This window comes from Lichenostomus cassidix, chromosome Z, assembly GCF_008360975.1.
Source record: "Lichenostomus cassidix isolate B80296 chromosome Z, HeHo_3.0, whole genome shotgun sequence".
Taxonomy (NCBI): Eukaryota; Metazoa; Chordata; class Aves; order Passeriformes; family Meliphagidae; genus Lichenostomus; species Lichenostomus cassidix.
Genome location: NC_139511.1, coordinates 73,254,063 through 73,272,252, shown reverse-complemented (window position 1 = coordinate 73,272,252; position 18,190 = coordinate 73,254,063). Strand labels below are relative to the sequence as shown.

Below are 18,190 nucleotides of genomic sequence, written 5' to 3'. Positions count from 1 at the left end.
TCACTCGAGCCGTGCTATTCCTCGCAGGGTCATTAGCAAGAGGCACGTTAGTCCAATCAGGAGGTGCCTGGGAGACAGAGATTTGCCTTTTGCTTCTGGGCGGGGTTAGGAGATGATTTATTAAACGAATTTGAGAGCTGCGAGTCTGGCCAGACCTCTGAGTCAAACGGCTGTAGGAAAAAAAAATCCCACCAGCCAGAGGCTTTTGCAGGCAGAAGATGGGGTGCAGTCATTTCGATACGGTTGGTTATTTGCTGATGTGGAGGTGTCCTCCCCAAAAACTCCTGAGGACATACAGCAACTGATCCAGGGAGCCGTCATATTGCAGGAGGTAGTTCGCATTTTAATTTTCTTAGTTTTAATTTTAATTTTCTCAGGTTTTATTTTCACTTTCTCAGTTTTTGTTTTAATTTTCTTGGCGCACCTGTGGGGCTTGGGTGGGTTTATTAAGAATTCAGGTGAGATTTCCCTGAGTACAGGAGTGCACAGCTTGGGGCATGGCAGGTTGTCGTTCCCCTCCACCTCCTCTTTTGGGTTTAAAATGTTGGGTTTGAGGCCATGAAGTTTAACCCCCTATAACCCATTAACCAGACATGCCCTGGAGAGTGATGCCTGTGATCTGCTCAGTGTGTGGGGAGGGCATGGAGGGTTTAGGTAATAGTTTAGTTTTTGGACTTGAGGTGGTATTTTGTGCATGTTGGGTGGTGGCATCTGAGGACATGGAATGGGGTGAAGGACATGGGGTTTTTTGGAGGTGTTGCTGCATGGTGTGCTTCCCAAAACTCATGTCTTGGGAGCCAGAGGTGGTTGTGTCTGTAATACCTTCTGCTCCTGAGAGTGGGGAGGAATATGCATGGGAAGAGCTTTTGGTGGCTCCATATCCTGGAAGAAGATCCTTGGCTGAAGCGTGCTGAAGATTACTCAAGCTGTAGATCAGTCACTGGGTTTTTCCCCTGTGAAATCCCCTTCTACTCTCTGGGTCCCCATCAATTTATTTGTGCAAACCACACAAGCAATGTCACAGGGGCTGCCCAGGATTGTTCCAGGGTCTTGCACCACAGCTGGTGCATGGGCTCACCCCTTGCTGCAGCTTGAGTAGGTGGGAGTGGAGAAGTGTGTGATACCTGCCAGGTTGCACAGGTCCAGAAGAAAGGCAAAGAACAAGAGATGCTGTTGGTGATGGGGGAAGGCTCTTGTTTCTCATCCTCTGAGCAGACAGATGTAGCCTGAACAAGGGCTGAGATACCTCAGCCTACCTGCCCAACAGCAAACCTTGACTTCGAGTGAAATTTTTGAAAACAGATCTCCTGAGCAGCACTTTGAGCTGTCTGTGCAAAGAGGTGTGTTGGATGTTCTGTATTCTATAGGAAATGAGTTCTTTCAGAGATTTTCCAGAGGGTCCCAGTTTGTGCTGTCTGCCCTCGTCTCTCCCACTTGCTGTCTGCCGACCTCCCCCAGACGTGCTGAGGCTTTCAGCCCAAGGTGTTTATCAGGTGGGCTTTCCCTTTCTTTGCTGGCACATTTGCAGTAGCAGACATCACTCAATGTTGACTGTCTGGTCTGCTTTGCTTCGGCAACCTCAAATCTTGATGCTCTCCTTGCTCCCACCGCTGATCTTGGCTTGAGGTTGGACTGGGAAGCACCCAGTGCTTTCCAGGTGCTCTGTTCACGTGTTTTTTTGGTAGGTCTGTCATGATTTCACATGGTCCTCTTCCAGCAGTGATGGCACAGGGTGTGCTCAGTGCTGATCACCTGAAGGAGGTGTGTTCAAAGGTTACACCCTGGTGGTAAATGCTGTGCAGTTCAATCAGGGCTGATACTTGAATGATCGTGGAGAGCCCTCCTCCCAGAGAAACCCAGATCTTTTGGATGCAGCAGGACCTAACCACCATTTCTGGGAAGTTTTATTGGCTGCCCTTTTCCAGCAGAAGGTTCCTGCTGGTTGCAGCTGCCACAATGAGCATCTTTGGTTTACAGGAACCTTCTGGAGGAGCTTCTGCCTCACCATGGCATGGCCAAATGTGACCTGGTGGCATTGTGGCCAGTGTCCCAGATAGGGGATTACTGGGATGACTTCTGGTCTCAGTCCTGTGCATTTTTGATATAAAAGAGAGGAGGAAGTCCCTGGTTTGTGCTCTCAGTTTGGCTTCTGTGCCAGTGGAGTTGAGACTCCATGTGTGGAAGGGACCTGGTAGAACCTGGGTCCTGGAATGAAACCCACCTGTGGGTGTCCAGGTGAGGAAGTCTCTTTCTGGAAAGCCACATGAGCTAAAGGGCATGGTTGCCCTTGGTAGAGTGAGTTTATTACAGTTTTAGGGAGAAGAGTGTTTTGGGATTATGTAAAACTTGCTATAACATTCTCTCAGGGGTTTCCAAGGGTGTCTAAAACTTAGTGGGATTTTTAGGGAAGGACCAAGAGTGCAGGAAGGGAGGAATTAGAGTGGGCTGGGGAAGAATATATGAGGGAAAATAAGGGGAAAAGCAGAATCAAAGCAGCTTGCCTTCACGTGGAGATAAGGAGGGGGTCACAGCTGGGGTGAGGGCTGAATCTTGATGTCTGGGAGTGTGTAGTGGAGGCTGGATAGCAGGAAGGTAGCTGGGATGGTGATAATGAGGTCGGTGGTGGATTGGTAGGGGGAATGGGAAGGAAATAGCAGCAACAAGGAGCAAAGGAGCAATTCCATGGAGTATTGTGATACTACCACAGACTTCTGAGTGTGGGGCGTGTCACACCTGGGAAAGTGAGTGGTGCTTACAGCTGATAAACTATTCAACTGGCTTTTTCCATACTCTGTGAGAGCAGGGGGAATGTGTGTGAGCAATATGCTCAGCCCTCATCCAGGCTGAGGAGCAGCAGATACCCACGAGCAGGTAGGTGCCACCCACAGCCAAACCACCCATGTGTTACTGCTGCAATGGAGAATGTGGGGAAAAAGCTGGGAGCAGAGAGATAGAGGAGAGCCTTTGGGGTGTGACAGGGCACTTGGAGCTGTTGTGTGGTTCTTGGGGTGTCCAGTTCCCCAGCACTGCGGCTGGTGCTGCCAGCTGTGGTGCTCATCTCCCGCTCCCCCAGCCGTGCCAGAGGACATGCATTATGCATGGCCACTAAAACTCTCACCCTGTTGCTTCTGATTACAGGGAAATTACGGGTTACTGGGCCAGACTGTGCAGCTGGTGACGTCTGTGGGGCTTTGATGCCCCGAGCAGAATTCGGTCAATGATGCATTGCTAAGTGCAGGTGCTTGGCAGCAGCCTGACCTCAGCCCTGGAGCTCTGCGTTATCCCAAGCCTGGATTTCACAGGGAATTTGCAAGCCCTGAGACTTGCCTCAAATCGTTTGTATAAATTTTTTTTTTTTTTCCAGTCTTGCAGAGCTTTGGCAAGGCATCTGTTCTGGGTGCTGTTTCCCGTGACTCAGAGGGTAAATAGCAGTTGCTGTGCTCACCTGGTTTGCTTGCTAAAAATGAAAGCGGAGCAGTCCAGGGGCTTGTTTCCTGGTTGTTTCCTTCTATTTCAGGCGAGTTCATCTCTCATTATGGGCTGTCAAACCTCAGAAATTCCTAGCTGCCTGTCCACTCTCTAATTTTTTATTTTATTTTAAATGGAACAGAAAAGGAACATAGCCCTCTTTGAGTGGAAAGTCATAAATACTCCTAGGAGCAGGTGGATTTTGCAGGGCTCCTGATATATAGCAGATGAGGATGCATGCCTGGGTAGAGATGCAGGCATGGGGAGCAGCCCCATTTTTTGGCAGTGGACAGTAAGTCCTGAGAAGCTTTATCATGAACACATCAAAATATTTACATCCAACTCCACAGATTTCCCTTGGGCCATTTGTTGTGACATGTTATACTGGGAATGTCATGAAGAGCAGGGCTGTCTTTCTCTGCTACATTTAAGACCTACCAAACTGTAATTACAGTCATTATTTCAAGGCTGTTTCCCATTTTGTGGTGCCCAAGTGGGAAGGCAGAAGGACAGAGCTGAGCGAAGAAGGCGTTGGTGTGGATTTATGTTCTGGCAGGGTTGTGCTTGGTGTTGGAGGAGATGGGGAGGAGCTGGTGTGAATCTGGAAGGGGATGGATGCCCACACAGTCACAAAGGCACAAACCAGTACCATTGCACACACTTTTTTATTCATGTTGGACACTGCCCCAGCACAGACAGTGATGTTTCCCTCTGCCACATGCTGGAGCTTGCTGAGATCACCTTGGCTTGCAGGGGACTGGGATAAGGTGGAGCATCTCTGCTGTGGGAAAAGGCTGGGAGAGCTGGGAGTGTTCAGCCTCTCTCCAGGGAGACCTCAGAGCTCCTCCCAGTGCCTGAAGGGTCTGCAAGAGGTCAGACCATGACAGAGAGGGATGGAGTCCTCAGCAGGACATGTTGCAGTAGGACAAGGGGTAACAGTTTTGAAATAAAAGAGGGTTTGTTTAACCCTTTAATAAGGGTGAAGATTTTCACAATGAGGCTGGCGAAACACTAGCACAAGTTGCCCAGAGAGGTAATGCATTCTCCATCCAGGAAACATTCAAGGCCACATTGAATGGGGCTCTGAGCAACAAGATCTAGTTGAAGATGTCCCTGTTCACAGCAGGGGGTTGAATTAGATGAACTTTAAATGCCACTTCCAGCTGTAACCCATCTGTGATTCCTCCTGGATCCTGGCATCAATCAGCTCATACTGGCAGCTGGGAATGCTGCTGTTCTCCACACTTGCTGCAGAACAGGTAACTACAGACAGATTAGCTTGTGGGAGGAAGTAAGGTGAGGACAAGTCACTAAAAGCTGATGTTGAGGGCTGTAATTCATCCTAGGAGGTGAGGATTCCCTGAGGAGCCTGGGGTGTTTCCCTCCTTTGCTACTACCTGGCTGTGTGACCACAGCAGGTCACTCCAGGTTTTGTGTTTCCACTGCCTGTGGAGCATCTCTCTGCTTTTCCAGGGCAGGAATTGTTTTTAATCTTGCAAATAAAGCAGTAGTAGCTTGCCTAGCATGATAATATGCCCTCTTGCAAAATCTATGGATGTCTCTGTAATATGGTAGGGAAATGTAAGGATACAACATTCAGCCAATGCCCAAAGCCAGTAGTTGTGGTTCTTCTGATGTCTCTGTCCTTAAGGAGGTGGAAGATGTTGAGGTCTGCAGTGAAATGACCCTGACTTGCACTAACTATCCAGACTTTTAGATTGTTGCCTCCTCAAACTTGTACAAGATCCAAAAATAAAAACAAATGGCTTGGATTTTCCCCTTTCTCCTCAAATACAAGGAACCCCCAAATTTGTTACACTGATCCTTGAAAACTATATGGAAGGCAGTGGTAGATTGACATGGGTGGGACAATCACCTGGAAAGGAAGAAATAAATGAAGGAGATTTTGGGCAGTGAAAACGTGGTGGGGAGCCTTAGGCTGCTGGTTATCCAGTTAACCTAACTACAGCCAAGGAGTGTCCATCTTCATGGGAAGGGCTGTTAATTACTGGGAGAGGCTGTCCAGGGAGGTTTGGAGTCTCCATCCCTGGAGGTGTCCAAGGAATGCCTGGATGTTGCACTCAGTGCTCTGGGCTGGGGACAAGGTGGGGATCAGACACACTTGGACTCAGTGACCTTGTGGTTCTTTTCCAACCTGTGTAATTCTGAGATTCTGTGATCCCACTAGGATGTGGTGTCATCACGGTGTATGATACACCTGGTGGGAGGTGGGAATGGCTCCAGAAGGAGAGAATTTGGGGTATGGAATTGGCAGCCAAGGCAGGAACACACAGCTCAATCCTTTCTGCCACGAGGCTGGAGCTGAATGTTGTGCTGGCGCTCATTTCTGCTAATGAGCAAAGGGCAGGGCTTGAGGTCCAGCTGCTCCATGGGTGGGTTGGTGCTTCAGGAAAGAACAGGCTTGGATTAATGCAAAGTCATTCAGATCTGGGAAGTAGAGTGCTTTTATTCTCCCTTTTAAATCTTCTTTGGGCTCTTCACAATTAATTTCTGCTCAGGCTCCATTCGTGACGTTGAGCAAGCCACTCTAGGCTGAGATACATGAAATTGATTTTGGTGGATACCTAAATAAGGCTGGAATCTCTTGTTTATGTGGTCCTCAACTGTGAAGCCCATGAGTTAATTCCATGTGGGAGACTCAAGCACATAGGCTTGAGCATTCTTATATGGTAATTGAATTCCTGAGCTCTTTTATCCAACTGCGGAAGCAAAGACAATACTTCTTCTCCCAAGCTCTGGGAGGTTTATCAAGCACCTGGAAATTGGGTTTATCAAGCACCTGGAAATTGGGTTTATCAAGCACCTGGAAATTGGGAATGTGGAGCTTTTCAGAAAAATAGAGGGGAATTGGCCAGGATACTCCTTGTGATTGTGATTTGTAAAGCCAGCTGATGCCCATGATCACAGACTGCTAAGGGTGGATCTTTCAGGTCTCTGCTGCTCCAGCTCTTTGCTCGTCTGTGGGTGGAGGTGGCTGGAATTTCAGGCCACAAATCCCCAGGAGACCATCTGAGCAAGTTTATTTTGCTGTAGTTTTTTGCATCTCGTCAAGGGGACTCCTCCCTTCCCCTTCAAACCCTTCCTCTGCTCTGCGTTTCCTCCTCTGAAATCCTGTTTCCTTCTTCCACCAGGATTCAGTCCCTACCAAGAAAATCAAAGCTGCATATTTTAATGTTTGAGATATATATAACATATGATTGAGGGTCTGGGCACCTCCATTTCAAAATGCCTGCAGTGCCTGTTTGGTTTTCCCAAACAGCCACTGCCTGCAGTTACTGGCCAGGGGGAGGCTGGCATCTTGGAGAAGGGTTTTTTGAAAGAGGTTACTGTGTGCTGGGGTTCGTAAAGTGATTAAATGTGTGCTGGTGATTCCTTTCTGAGGGTTTTCCAAGCCCTTATTCCCACCTCCACATACCCAGGGAAGAGTCTGGAGGAGTACCAGCTCTCGGTTCTCCTCATTTTGCTCTCATTTAGAAGCTCTGATCAGTGCTGCTGAGAGCTTTGCCCCTGCGTGGTAACGGAGGAGTAGTCAGGGTTTTTAATCACTTCTTCCAAGTGTAATTCCCAGGCTGTTCTGAGTCACATCAAGAGCTGCAGAACAAGGCGTCTCACCCCCGTCCCTCGTGCTGGAGGACGATGACATCGGTGAGGAAGAGCATTCCCAGCCCTGCCTGCCATGCCCTGGCTCTGCACACACAGCCTGGGAAAAACGAGGGCCCTGTCTGGTAGGAAAAAGAAATGAAATGGGAGCCAGAGGGCGATTTGCCATGGTGACAGTAAGTGGGGCTGTTAAAAATTGTCTATGGATTGTGTTGCAGGGCTGTGGTGTGGTGTGAAGCACACAAGCACAACAAGACACGTGGCAGGCAGGGGAGGTGGTGCATCTCAGGGGGAGGCTGTGGGTCGGGAGGTGCCTTCTGCTCCCTGCAATACAGGTTGCTGTTAGGCCGTGCAGAGATGTGGCTGTTGGAGGAGGAAGGAGAAGGATGCAGTGGTGCCTCTTGATGTTGCCTGGAGAAGGGGTGGATCCCCCATCCCTGAAAATATTCAAGACCAGTTCAGGCAAGACTCAGAGCCTGATGTTGTTGAAGATGTTCGTGCTCATAACAGGGATGCTGGACTAGATGACCCTTAAAGGTTCCTTCCAACCCAAAATTCTATGATTCTGTGGTTCCCAGGAGATCTGCATTTCCCATAGAGCTGCTTTGGGTGAAAGCTGGAGAAGCATCAAACCAGGACTGTGGGTGCCCAGATATGCTCAGTGGGAGAAGCAGCCTCCTAGGAGAAGGATGAGGTTTTTGGGAAGGAAACATCCCATCTCCCTCAATGCAGCAGTCTGGGGGAGACTGGGTTAACATCTCATTATTGCAGTTGCACTCAGGAGACAAGGCAGTTTTACTTTATTTTGATATTAAAGACATCATTTAAAGAAGTGTCATCCCATAGACTGTCACTTTTATAGTTAAAAAATTGTAGTTGCTTGCCTGGGGTGTATTTGGGCACAGCAAGGAAGAGACTGTATTAGATTAATAAGTGAGGGTTTAATTAATTTTCATTATTTGCATAATAGTGTCCTCTAATTAATATGTAATGGGCAGCCTCTGAATTAATGCACGAGTGGGGTCTCCAATGATGCCATTAGAGAAGGGTTTTATGGCTGGGAAGTGCAGTTTTGCTTAGTCTTTTTAGTGAATTTAGTAACTGTGAGAGCCAAAGGGTGTCTGTGACAGTGTGTGCTGTGCCTGGGGTGGAAAGGTCTTTTAGGGACAGGAGGCATCTTCCCTAAATGCATCAGACCTGGAGTGCAACCAGGGTTTTGTTCAAGTCTGTTGCTGGCCTACTGCAGGCAGAGGCCAGACAAGAAGCTGTTCTTGTGTTTTATTCTGTCTCCAGTAGTTTGAAAAGTAGTTGCTTCTGTCGTGGCCGTGGTTTTCCCCTCGTTTTTGTCCTTAAAAATCCCTTATTTGGGATTTTGTTGTCATTTTGCTGTCATTTTGGTGTCCCTTCTTCAGCTGGGATGTTCCTTTCTGCTGGTCTACAGGCACATTGATGGTTCTAGTCAGAGATACATGCTGGAGGGGATCTCTTTTCTCCATCTCCGTTTCTCCCTTCTTTTTTATGCTTTGGTTATGACAGTGTTTGTGATAAATGGAATGACTGACATGGAATGACTTAAGATACAGAGCTTGGTGTAAAGCAAAACCTGGTGTTAAATTTGAGGATTGAAAGGAGATGTGAGGCCAGCCTTTTCACTACAGATAGGTCCTGGAAGGAGGTAGGACTGAAGGCTACGAGAACTCAGGATGCAATCAGCATCCTGGAGAGTTCACCATGTCAGAGGAGATGGGCAGAGGGATGCAAATGTGGGAGAACATTGGGGAAACAATGGGGCACAGATCCAGGATAACTATTCCTTCTTTTTCCTATCGAACCACCCTAAACCTATCCCACCTTAATTTTAAAGTATATTTTGCCCTTTTCAGTCAAATTCAGGTATTCTTCCCTACATCCTAATGTGCAGTCAGACACTGGCATGGGTTGTCCAGATCAGCTGTGGCTGCTCCTGCATCCCTGGAAGTGTCCAAGGCCAGGCTGAACAGGGCTTGGAGGAACCTGGGAGAGTGGAAGGTGTCCCTGCCCATGGCAGGGGTTAAGAACTGGCTGAGTTTTAAGGTCTCTTCCAACCCAGGCCATCCTGTGGTGTTACTTCCTGCAGTGATAATCCTGCTGCCTTCAGAGAGATGGGTGTGGATGTGGCTTTGGCTCTGTGTTGGAATTTGCTACCACTTGTACCAGCAGAGAGCTGAGACCTTCGAGCTTATTTAATTTTCTTTCATTTAATCCACCCCCCATCTTCAAATGAAAACTTCCTTTATGAACCCAGGGAGTTTTTCCTCTCATTTTCCACTGAACTCTTGTGAGATGCCATGATTTTTGAGTGATGGTTATAAGCTCTGTCAGAGGAGAAGCATCATTCTGACAGACAGCAGGTATTTTGGAAATAAATGACAAAAAAAAAAAAAAAGACCAGGTTGTGGAAGTAAAAAATGTGTATTTTTGTTGCTTCTGTGGTTGTGAACAATTTCTCCCCACCAAAGGCAGCTCTTCGAAAGAGGAAGCACAATTTGGCTAAAACTGCTAGAATGAGGTCATAAAATTACACTCCATGAATGGTCCTGTTATTCACAAAGCACAGTTGTTTGGGTGGAAATTGCTGAAGACCCTTCACTGATACAGTGGGGAAAAGAGATAGGTTTCATGAGCCTCCCACAGTTTAGCTGCTGAGGGGTTTAATACTTATGTAACAGCCAAACATCCTGTTAGAGACCATTTGTACTCTACCGTTCTCCAGGGGCTGTTGCTCCTTGGATGTGATCTTGAGCAGAGCTCATCAGGTACTGCTAGCAAGAAAGTACATTTGTGTTATACCTTGATTGTATCAACATGTGTATCCAGGATCCTCTTTTCCAAAGCCTGGAGCTCTTCCTTGCCATTGCTCCTTTAGGGGAGTCACTGCTCATGCATGGGGTGTTTCTGGATGTGGGATTGGTGGGAAAAATTCCCTCATGCAGTAGGATGCAGAGGATACTCCACTCACCTGGAATGACAGAGAACTTCTACATGAGCAAAATAGTTACCAAGATTATCTCCTGTGCCAATCAGCAAGGCCAGGGCTTGTTCTTGCGGAAAAGAGTCAAGGAACCTTTAATGCATCTTGCCTGGAAGAGTGCATGTGCATCAAGTCTTGGATATGCCACCTTAGTGCATTGGTCCAGTACTAATACACCTGGTGTGCTCAAGAGGATTTCCTTCATGGCCTTGGTTTTCAGCTGGAGGATTTGAGTTGATGAAAAGCCCAGATCTGACTTTATTACCAGCAGGTTTTTAGTTTAGGAGTCCAGAGAAAAGGAGCAGCCTCCTTAGGAATACTAAACTGACAGAGGGCAGGTTCAGATTAGGTATTAGGAAGAAATTTTTGCTGTGAGGGAGGTCAGGCCCTGGCACAGGGTGCCCAGAGAAGCTGTGGCTGCCCCTGGATCCCTGGCAGTGTCCAAGGCCAGGCTGGACAGGGCTTGGAGCAACCTGGGATAGTGGAAGGTGTCCCTACCCATGGCAGGAATGGAGCAGGATGAGCTTTAAGGTCCCTTCCAACACAAATCATTTTAGGATTCCCAGAAGCCCTGTATTTCTCATAAGATTGCTTTTTAATTTTTTTTGTAGTTCAGCAGATGAAGAGCCAACTTCATTTAATAAGGGATGTTGGCTGAGCTTCAGGGCATGGATTAAATACAGTAGTGTGTGGGGAATGGTGAAAAGGCTGAATGTGAAGAGGCTGGTTCTTCTGTCCCTAACCTCAAAAAAAAGCAAGAGGTAAAGGGATCCAGAGAAAGGACAACAGGAGAGAAAAGCAAAATATAGATCTTTTCTTTTCTTTTCTTTTTTTTCTTTTCTTTTTTTTTTTTTTTTGGCTATTGCATTAGTTCTTTTTTCTGCAGGTGTCTTACAAAAGCAGTGTTTTGTCATCTTCTGTATTTCATACCTCCTGTGTCCGTGCCAGGATACCTGCTTTTATATGGTGGACAATGGGAGTGCAGCTGGCGCTGAGCCGAAGCCTGAGCTGTTCTGCACCTCATGTGGATTCAAGTTCAAATAAATAGTTTGACTCACTCAAGGAGTGAATCAGAAGAAGGAACTTGAGCCTCTAGCCTACAAGCACCGTGCTGTGCAAGCAAGGTGTATAAACATGTAAGTTTTTCTTTAATGTGCAGTTCAATGGGAAGCTCATGCTGGTGCAGAGTCGGCATTTCAGACCCACCATAGCCCTGCTCAGGAGAGTGCAAGGATATTTTGGTTTAGACCTGATATTACAAACATCCAGGAGAGTGGAAGTTTGTTGTCTGTATTGTCCTCAGATCTGTCTTTGGTGCTAAGTGCTTTCAGTATGAGAAAACTGCAGTGTTAAAAAGTGAAAACAGGGAAAGCAAAGTCCTGGAGCCTCCACTGCAAAATGGGGATAAGGTGCTGATCCTGCGTTCAGATTTCTTGCTGCTGGAAGAAGTTGGTACCTTGCTGATGATGGCTGGGGGCAACTTCTCCTGGCCTGGATTGGCTTTGGTCCCTCAGTCACCCAGCGAGGTCACACCAGGGTGGTGATGGATTTAAACCTAATGGTACAAGTTTTCCCTTAGCCACTGTCTGGATGGTTCCAAGCTGGATTGGAACCATTGAGCCTGACCAGGGGGAATAGTTTGGAACCAAAAGAGGAGAGATTTAGAATAGATACTGGGAAGGAATTCTTCCCTGTGAGGTTGGTGAGGCCCTGGCACAGGTTTCCCAGAGAGGCTGTGGCTGCCCCTGGATCCTTGGAAGTGTCCAAGGCCAGGTTGGATGAGGCTGGAGCAACCTGACCTTGTGGGTATCATTCCCATGGCGGCTGGGGATGGAACAAAATAATCTTTCAGGTCCCTTCCAACTGAAACCATTCTGTGATTCTGTGTGACATCTCCTAGAAACACAGTGGTAGGACAGCTACATCAGGCTGGACAGCCCAGGTTCTTGATGAGCTTTGCAGCTGCTCTGAGGTCTCTGCTGAGTCCCACCAGCAGCCTCTTGGAAGGAAGGGGTGTGACCACCCCAGAAGGGGTGTTACCACCCTGGTGTCCCCAGAAGTCTTCACCAATGCCTCAGGCTGATGGATGTGCTTATCTGCATGAGTATTACTCATCTGAGGAGGGGTTGTGAGATGATACCCTTGGTTGTCATTGCTGGCTGTTTTTGTCATGCCTCCAAAGCCTTGCAAATCACTCATGGTTGTCTGTGCCTGTGAGGTGAGATGTACTCAGAAATTGTTTTTATTATGTGTTAGTGATAGCAGATAAATAATGTTTCCTCTGGCTTGTGCATGGGGAGATGGTTTTCTCCCGTGCCTTCAAATCAGGTGATTAATAACAACCATTAATCCCCATGAATGACAGCAGTATATTAGGAGCAAAACACATGTTAAAATAATTTGAGAGGCTGTTGTTGGGTCATAGGCTAACTCGTTCTTTTCATATATAATATCTTCATAACGGGTACGTATTTCTAGGCTTGAGATGTTGGCGGGAGATCAAGTTTTGTGTATCAGCATCACTGTCTAGACCCAAAACTGAACTGAACTTCCAGTGTAAGTTAATTAAAGTAGATTTAGATTGGATACTAGGAAGAAATTTTGTAATGTGAATGGGGTGATGTCCTGGCACAGGGTGCCCAGAGAAGCTGTTGCTGCCCCTGGATCCCTGGCAGTGTCCAAGGCCAGGCTGGACAGGGCTTGGAGCAACCTGGGATAGTGGAAGGTGTCCCTGCCCATGGCAGGGGGGTAAAATGGGATGATCTTTAAGGTCTCTTCCAATCCAAACCACTCCGTGATTCTGTGAATTCAAAAGTTGAATTTGGGAAAGCCTGGACTATTCATAAGCTTAAATTGAATTTGGCAACTGGACATGTTGAAAATCCCCAGCGGGAACTAATTTATTTTTAATGTCCAGGCATTTCAAGTGAAATGTCAGAATGAAATATGTCATTTTGGAAATGCCAAAACATTTACTTTTTGACAGCTTCTCAATGAAGCTTTTCAGCCTTTTGTTTGGGAACTGCAGGTAACAGAAGGAGGAATGATTAAATAAGACTTGGTAGTAGTGGGCTAAGACATTTAGTTTTGATTCAAACAAAACGTGGAGAGGTGGAAACTTCTCTTTTTTTTCTGCATTGCCGAACCTCTTTCACTTCCCTGCAGATCTATTTCTCATTGACTCAAGCCATTTTCCTCCTACTTTCAATACAAGTAGTAGATGTCACTGGATTAAAAAAAAAAAACCAAAAACTTATTCACCCCTTCCAACTCCTGGAACGCCCTGGTTTGGAATTTATGAAGGCAACTGATGGAAAACCCATGCAGGAATATGTAGAGCAGCCTGTTAATGTCTGGTGATCCTAAATTCAAGGTTTCATGGCAGGGTTGTAGGGCTGCCCATGATGCCCAGTGCAGCAGCCCAGCCCTCTCTGGCCACCCTGGTCTCCACAGTAGAGCAGGTGAGGCCCTGATTAATCCACTGGCAGGAGTTCCTGAGGCATCATTCCAGGGCTGGAGGAGAGAATGGAGCACCTGGGGGAGCTGGCACCACAGCTTAAGGGAGCGTTGTCCTGACTGATCCTGCCAAGCACAGCAAGGTGGGTTCCCCATCTCTGGCATTGTCCAAGGCCAGGTTGGACAGGGCTTGGAGCAACCTGGGACAGTGGAAGGTGTCCCTGCCCATGGCAGGGGTGGAACTTGGTGGTCCTTCCAACCCAAACTCTTCTATGATTTTACAATCCTGAGCTGCTGCACTGCCCATTCTCTCTCAGCACCATCTTCCCACTTGCCTAAAAGCAAACTCTGGGATTTTTTCAGGTCATTGCCCCTTTTTTTTTGGAGGGTGAGCTCAACAGACAGCTCGGTGATGCAAGATGTTTTCCTTCGTAGGGCTCGTTACCTCGTCTGGCGGTGGAGTGACATCATTCTCACTCTGGGGTCTGCAGTGAGCCATTGATCTTGATGTACCCTCTTTGCAGGCAGTAATGTGTGTTCTTTCCGTAGCATTTTGGGCAGGAGATGCATCATGCTGCCTGCTGGAGCCCGGGGAGGAGCATCATCAAAATGAGGGATGCCAAAGGCTTAATTGGTCTTTGAGGATCAGCCCCCAGCTCATTTCTGTCTTCAGCTCCTTTCCACTGTAGCTGTTCCCCTGGGTCTGAAGAACTGGTAAGACAAAAGAGTTTTGCATCGGTGTGAGTCTCAACTAATTTCATTCTGGGTTCTGGAGGAAACTGTGTGATATTCAATAGGCAGGAAACAGATGAAATTGAAAAAAAATAGAAATTACAGGGTTGTCTGTGAAAAAGCTGAAATTACTCTGAAAAAGCTGCTGATTTTTCAAACCAGAGTGTGAAATCCTTTACACTTTCCTGCCCTATTTGAACCATCCCTTGGCAACCTTGGGGGCTGTAATTCTCTGTTGTGCTGTCATTTGCTCCCACGAGGCAGAGAGCAGCCCTGTCCTGCCGAAACACTGGAGGCTTTCTGCAAGGGCAACACCACCAAAAAGAGGAGCTGAGGACACTGGAGGTCAGAGCTGGACATGTTGACTTCCTCTACCCTAATTAACAGGCTAAGCTTCCAAATGCAGCCCAAAAGCAAGTGTGTGGTGGTGGGGGAGGCAGACAGAGTTGGGATGCACGGAGGGGTGAGTGATCCCTCTGGAATTGCTGGAGAATTCCCGTGCCCACTGGCGACTGGGAGCTGTCAGCGGCACGGCGGGTGAGATGGAGGTCTCAAACCTCTGGAGGAACATTTTGCACAGTGTGGATCCAGTAGTTGTCATCCACATCCGAGGTTTGGGAAGAGCTGTGTGCAGGGGGATGGCAGCAGCCCCGTAGCTTTTGTTTCTTTAATTGCTAACAGCAAGGCACTGCTGTTCTCTGGAGGAGAGGGGAGATGCTCGGGTTTATATTTGCTCTTCTCTTGTTACTTTCACCTGGCTTGCTTCAATCTCTGCTGCTGAGCTCTGGAGGGTTTTTATGCTGTTAAAATAGACTTAGCCAGCACCAAAACGAGGTTTTTTTTAAAAAATCACTTATTTAACTGTGAGACAGCAGTGGGGAAATGGCACCAAACTTTTACTTGGTTCTGCCTTCAGGTTGGTGTTGCAGGGCTTTCAGATGGTTGCCCATATGTGGGGAAGACACATTTTCTGTTACTCATACTGCAAACAACTGTCTGGAAAAGACCACCTGCAGCTCTCTGCTACGGGGTGCAAAGCAAATTAATTTTCTGTGGCAATGGCAAACTTTGGATGGGTTTTAGAAGTGATTTGGGTAGCTGATGGTGTGAAAGTATTCCTGCTCTGCATGGTGGCTGTTCTTTTGCTTTAGCTGCTATGGCCCTAATCCTAAAACAAGGCTGAACTGTCATCCTTGGCCTGTTTTGTCCATGTCCCTGCTGCACCAGGGTTTGCAACTGAGCGTTGGTGGAGATGTTTCCACTTTGCACAGTCGGAAGAGATAGAGAGTCCTAGAATGCTTTAGCTTGGGAGGGATCAAAAGATCAACTTAAAGCTAACCTTGTCCCCTCCCCTGCCATTGGACAGGGACACGTTCCACTATCCCAGGCTGCTCCAAGCCCTGTCCAGCCTGGCCTTGGACACTGCCAGGGATCCAGGGGCAGCCACAGCTTCTCTGGGCACCCTGTGCCAGGGCCTCTCCACCCTCACAGCCAGGAATTCCTTCCCAAGATCCCATCTCTCCCTGTCCTCTGCCACTGGGAAGCCATTCCCTGGGTCCTGTCCCTCCATGCCTTGTCCCCAGTCCCTCTGCAGCTCTCCTGGAGCCCCTTTAGGCCCTGGCAGGAGCTCTGAGCTCTCCCTGGAGCTTCTCTTGTCCAGCTGAACACCCCCAGCTCTCCCAGCCTGGCTCCAGAGCAGAGTTGCTCCAGCCCTGGCAGCATCTCCGTGCCTCCTCTGGACTCATTCCAGCGGGTCCATGTCTTGCCTGTGCTGAGGACCCCAGCGCTGGATTCAGGACTCCAGATGGGGTCATTCCAGAGCAGAGGGACAGAGTTCTCTCCCTTGACCTGCAGGCAATATCTCCCCAGATATCATCTGGTGTAGTGGGTTGACCCTTGCTGGATTCCAGGTACCTACCAAAGCTGCTCTCTCACTGCCCTTCACAGCTGGACAGGGGAGAGAAAATGTAATAAAGGATTCAGGAGTTGAGATAAGGACTCTGAGAGATCCCTCACCAAATACCATCGTGGGCAAAACAGATTCAGCTGGGGAATATGGTTTGAATTTATTAACAACAAAATCAGAGCAGGATAATGAGAAGTAAAAACAGACCTTAAAACACTTTCCCTGCACACCTCTGTCCTTTCCCAGCTCTACTTCCTCCCCCAGTGGGGCATGGAGATGGGAATGAGGGTTAATGGTCAGTTCAGAACAAGATGTTGTGCCACTGCTCTGGGAGAGGAGTTGGAGTCCTTCCCCTGCCCCAGCATAGGCTTCATGGGTTTGCAAGGGGCTCAAAGCCTCTCTCAGGCATCCCCCTGCTGCAGCCTGGGCTCCTGCAGGGGCTGCAGGTGGATCTCTGCACCCCTGTGCCTCCATGGGCTGCAGGAGCACAGCCTGCTCACCATGGCCATCACCATGGGCTGCAGGGCAATCTCAGCTCCTGCCCTGACCTTGGTGTCTGCAGAGTTGTTCCTCTCACATGTTCTCACCCTGCTCTTCTCTGGTGATTACAACTGGGCAACCACTTCATTTTCTTCCTAAATCTGTTGTCCCAGAGACATTATCATCATTCCCGATGGGCTCAGCCTTGGAGTCTGTCCTGGAGCTGGCTGGCGTTGGCTCTCATGGGGGAAACTCCTGTCACCTTCTCACAGAAGTCATCCCTGCAGCCCCTACCACCACCAAAACCTGGCCACACAATCCCAATACGTCTGGGTAAGAGCAGTTTCCACCCACACACCCACAGGCAGGTATGAAGCCCTCATGGACATTGGGATCTCCCATCCATCAGCTTCTGCACTCAGTCAGTGTCTTCAGGGTGGTCAGGATTTGCTCTTCCAACCTGTGCTGTGGTTAACCTTCTCCAAACCCAGCAGGATGTGTGCCAAAGGAGCACATGCTTGTCTGGCTGAAAAAAACCCCAGCAACCCACCCTTGAGTCTATTTAGGGTGCCTGTGATTTATTTTTTTCTTTATACAGTGCAAATGGGGAGTGCCTGTGTGGCAATACAAAGCCGGGAGAGAAATGCTGCTAAGTGCTGATTATTTCTTCATGGGGGCACAGCAAGGGTTCACTCAGAGGTCTGGGGAGAATGGTGTTTTTGTGATTCTGTAAATGGCTGAACTCAAAGGCGGTAATTTGAATTTCTCTAGTCCCTAATAGATATATTTTATGTAATATATATATGTATTTATTAGCCTGGGTAGAGCTAGCGGTGAGGCTTTGGCTCACCTGCCCCCCCCACCCCTTGTTAGCAGGATGCTTCTGTTATCTTTTGAGATGAAAGGTGCCCCAGAAATGTAAACCACCGACAAACTGTGCTCCTTTTAATGTAAAACAGTAATAATAAATACTGTCCTGCTGTTCCCCTCATCCCTTGCCGTCACAAAGCACTCCATAAATTGCACTCCAGCCTCTTGCATTCCAGCTGTTGCACGTACCGAGACAGCCGTGTGTGGGAATAAAAGAAATACTACCTTTGGGGTCACTGCTGATGTTACCCACAGGTTAATACGAGCGGTTTGTATTTCCCTTCACTCCCCCTTAATCCAGTCTCTGATCCATGTTGATCTGGAGGCTGAGTTCAGCCTGCAGCAGTTTATACCTTTATCTCATTTGAGTCCTAATGCCAGCTGGCACAGGGGCTGTCTTGCATCTCTCTGGCCTGGGCAGTTGGTGACCTGGTCTCTGCTCGCCAGGCAGTGGATTTAGGCTCAGTGAAGTCCTGGATGTTCACCTAGAAACAGGACAGGGTTGTGTTTTTGACAGCCTTGCTTTGCTGCCTTTTCCCATGGATTTAAAACTGCTGCCTGGTGTGATGTGATACTCAGGTTTCCCTTTGGCAAGCACTGTTCCTCTCCTCCTGGGCTTGGGTCTGTGCTCATGAAGAAGAGTCTGA

The 18,190-nt window shown here is 48.1% G+C and overlaps 1 protein-coding gene across 2 annotated transcripts in view; it reads left to right on the top strand.

The window, feature by feature from the left end:
• Positions 1 to 200: 200 nt before the first annotated feature.
• ZBTB7C (zinc finger and BTB domain containing 7C) overlaps positions 201 to 18,190 on the top strand; it is a 133,569-nt gene continuing 115,579 nt past the window's right edge. For both annotated transcript variants that reach the window (XM_085042031.1, XM_085042032.1), the window contains exon 1: positions 201 to 331. The gene's annotated coding sequence lies outside the window, so the exon portion shown is untranslated. The remainder of the gene's footprint in view (positions 332 to 18,190) is intronic.